The following is a 3,993-nucleotide window of genomic DNA, read 5'->3' as shown; positions in this document are numbered from 1 at the left end:
GTACGAAAGGCTGGGGCGCCGGCGGGTGGGTGCCTTCCGGCCTCGGGGCCCCGCACCTCGGCGCGAGGCTTGGCCGCGCTCTGCCTGCGCTGCCCGGCGGAGTGGACCGGCCTGGGCAGCCTCTGCGCGCGTGGAGCCCCTGCCTTCGCTCCTGCCCGGGCCCCACTCCCCCGTCCCGCGACCCCCTCTCCTGCCACCTCCCGGGCCTGGTCTTCGCTCGCAATTATTTTCAACTCCTGTTTCGAAATGTCTTGGTTCCTGCTCCGTTTCCCTTCTTAGATCAGCCCGGATGGTAGTGACAGGGCTGCTCTGTTCCTGGCGACTCTTTAGCTTCAGCGCGCCCTTTCATCACTCCTGGGCTGCCGGCCCCAACCCACCGGCTCTCAGCCCCCTGCTTCTGGCTCCCTCTCCGGATCCACCTCTGTCCCAGGTCCCAGCCTTTCCACGCGCTTCTCTGCCCCCATCCGAATAGGCAGCCTCTCCTCCTTCTGTCCAGAACCCCACTTGCTCTAGCCTTCCAGCACATAGGCCCCCGTGCCTCACCTCGCATCCATCCTCTCCGTCTCTCAGGGTAGGGGAGATGAAAAGCAGAGTTGGAATAGGTAGGCTCTGGGGTCTTTTGAATGAACATAGCGGCCAGAGCAAAGGCAGGAAATAGAGGCTGAGGTAGGAACTTTGGCGACCTCCCTCATTCTCCAGGACCCTCGTCTTCTTGTTAGAGCCTGTCTCATTTCCACCCACGCTAGTTTCTCCGTGTGGATTACTTCATTGTCAGTGTCCAAAAGCGAAGGTGTCCAGCAATCACACTTTTACCTTTCAAGCTTCCACACATGATGCAACTAAAAGGATGCCTGTAGGGGAAAGAACTGGTCTCACTTAGTAGCAAGTGTAAATTTAATGCCCAGTTCTGAAGTTAAAACAGACATCATAAAGTGGATCGATAGAGCTGGTGCCATGGTGCCTGGTTGGAGTCTGAATCTTTAAGGTACTTGGGCAAGTCACTTCTCTGTTTCCTCACCTATAAATTGTGGGCGCTGATGATACCTGCCTAATAAGATTGCTGGGAGGATTTCAGGAACTACTGTGTATGAGGCACTTGGTGCCTGGCCCACCCACTGTACACACTATACTGGTGAGATCCATTATTACGGGAAAAAGGTCTGGATTTGCTCATGGAACCTCTATGTGCTGTCAGAAGAGGTTTTCTCGGATGTGTATCTTCCAGGATGGTGACTTTCTCTGTCTTTTTACTTCCTGTCCTAAGTATCTCCCATTGCCTAATGCTGCTTGGGTGAAACACATACACATGCACGTGCATACACAGCTTTGAATCATCCTTCTTTTCCCTGTGACTTTTTGTTTTCTTATTTTTTTTTTTTTTTTTTTTTTTGTCTTTTGCCTTTTTTTTTTTGTTGTTGTTGTTGTTATTGTTGCTATTTCTTGGGCCGCTCCCCCGCGGCATATGGAGGTTCCCAGGCTAGGGGTTGAATCAGAGCTGTAGCCACCGGCCTACGCCAGAACCACAGCAACGCGGGATCCGAGCCGCGTCTGCGACCTACACCACAGCTCACGGCAACGCCGGATCGTTAACCCACTGAGCAAGGGCAGGGATCGAACCCGCAACCTCATGGTTCCTAGTCGGATTCGTTAACCACTGCGCCACGACGGGAACGCCCCTGTTTTCTTATTTTAAAACCTAATTTAATTTTTGTCTTTTTTCCTTCTTACAAGCTCTTAGGCTTTGTAGTAAATTCAACATTGATGGTATGTATTTAACAATAGAAAATTCAAGCACGCTTTCTGAAAGATTAAGCAAATGAACACTCAGAAAGTCTCATAAACATCTGTGCCTTGCATGTGTCAATATCTATAAATTAAGGATTTTTAAAAACTGCTTCTTTAGATCTGTGCGGCAAATATACCCAAGCATTTTAGATAGAAAGGTCCAAAGAATAATCCAGGAATGTATTGCAGGATAGTGAGTTTGTCTCTGAGTGTGTCCCCCCCCACCCCGCCTCCTTGTAATTGGTTCCAGCATTCACATTTTCCTCCCCGGACGTTGATAGAAATATTTAGAATTACTTTCTTCCTCCTGTGCTCAGAAAGCGGGAGTGTTGACATAAGGGTTTGTTATTGTATGTAGGGGTGTGTTATTATTACCCAGAGCAAGCTCATCTCTTTGAGGTAAGATTTGTTGCTAATAAAATACTTATAAAATAATAGTAATGATAGCTTACATTAATTGGATGCCTACTCTGTGCCAGAATGTGGGAAAAGCTTTCCTGGTATTATCTGACTTAATCCTGTCAACAGCCATTCCCTCCCCATTTTACAGAAGAACAAACTGCAGCTGAGAAAGTTTAACTTGTTTGCTCAAGTTAGCTGTGAGGTTTTTACTGCCTTTCTGAAATCGTCACCTTGTTATGATGACGTTTACAGTAGTTTTATTTTTTAATTTTATTGGCCTTTAATCAAGTGTTGGTATCCTCGGGCAGGTTATGGTCTTTGCCCTTGAAGGGGTTTTTAGTTTGGTAGATCAGAATGCCACAGGAAGAAAAATCAGTAATTGAAAACGTTATATAATTGGGTGTCTTTTATTACAATTCTTTATGTGCTTATCCCTAAGAAACCTGCTTGAGAGTAGGGACAGAATCTGTCTTGTCTGTTTATATCCTAGAGCCCTTGATGTTATGTCCTAGAGGTTCTGTAAATATTTGCTGGATTGTGAGACAAAGTCTCAACACAGAGATTCGAAGAAGCCTCAAACTAATATGAGGAATTAGGGCTGAGATACCAAGAATGTTCCTTAGGCGTTTTCCTGTGGCTCAGAAGATCCAGCATTGTCATTGCAGTGGTTTGAACCACTGCCGTGGTGCAGGTTCCATCTCTGGCCTGAGAACTTCCATATGCCACAGGCATGGCCGAAAAAAAAAAAAAAAAAAAAAAAAAAAAAAAAAAAAAAAGAATGTTCCTATGTTAAAGCTGTGGTTCTCAACCGGGAGCAATTTTGCCTCCCCCAGGGGACATTTTGGTTGTCACAACTTGTGCTGGGGAGAAGGGGGAGTGCTATTGCTGTTGTCTAGTAGGCAAGGGCCAGAGATGCTGCCAGGCATCCTCTGCTGCCCAGGATAGCCCCACACAGAGAATTATCTGGCCCCAAATGTCTGTAGTGCTGCCTTGGAGAAACCTGGAGTTAGAGTTAAGCTGGGTTTCCAGAGCAGTGTGGAAACATGCATTTGGCTTTGCTCCTGGTTGTATGGGCTTGGGAGTAAACTCAAAAAACTTCTTCTAATTGGGAGTTTGTTTGATTGGATTCTTGTGCCACTTTCCTCTGGAAAATGATCCAGGGAGTAAGCAATAGAGGCCTATGAGTACAGTCAAAAGAGGTTTCTCGCATCCTCTCTTAGAGGGAAAACAGCAATAAGAAATGAAATTGGACATTCAGTTACTGAATTGAGGGCTTCGATTTTTCAATGAGTCTTATTCCTTCCAAGCAGGAATTTATGATAATCCAGAACAACCATGACTTGTTTTTCAAAAGTATTCTCAGCAGAGAATACCGTTTGAGGGTCATCAGTTTTGTCAGCTCAGATTTTGGTGATGAGATAGGAAAAATGTTGATGTTCTTCTGAACTAGGCTCTCCAGCAGTCAGTGGTCTTGTTGTTTTAGGAACTATAATTGTTTTTAATAGTCTTTTTTACTGGGGCACCTGGGTCCATCAGTTCCCAAGAGGAGAGAGAGCTCACTCTTTATATAGTGACAGTCTCTAGGGCACACATGTTGCATCACTTAAGAACAGGCCTTTTCCGAGTTCCCTTTGTGGCTTAGCGGTTAACCAACCCAACTAGGATCCAGGAGGAGGTGGGTTTGATCCCTGGCCTCGCTCAGCGGGTTAAGGATCCGACACGTGCCGTGAGCTGTGGTGTAGGTCACAGACGCAGCTGGATTCCGCATTGCCATGGCTGTGGTAGGCCGGCAGCTGCAGCTCCGAT

At 46.7% G+C, this 3,993-nt stretch overlaps 1 protein-coding gene across 3 annotated transcripts in view; it reads left to right on the top strand.

The window, feature by feature from the left end:
* The window catches only part of TMED8 (transmembrane p24 trafficking protein family member 8), a 38,268-nt gene that overhangs the window by 392 nt on the left and 33,883 nt on the right, over nt 1-3,993 (top strand). The gene's annotated exons all lie outside the window — the stretch shown is intronic.

This window comes from Sus scrofa, chromosome 7, assembly GCF_054392235.1.
Source record: "Sus scrofa isolate SSC_HxYL_T2T_F1_AM1 chromosome 7, Sscrofa_HxYL_maternal_Yorkshire_Landrace_v2.0, whole genome shotgun sequence".
Classification (NCBI taxonomy): Eukaryota; Metazoa; Chordata; class Mammalia; order Artiodactyla; family Suidae; genus Sus; species Sus scrofa.
This window is presented reverse-complemented; position numbering and strand designations above follow the sequence as displayed.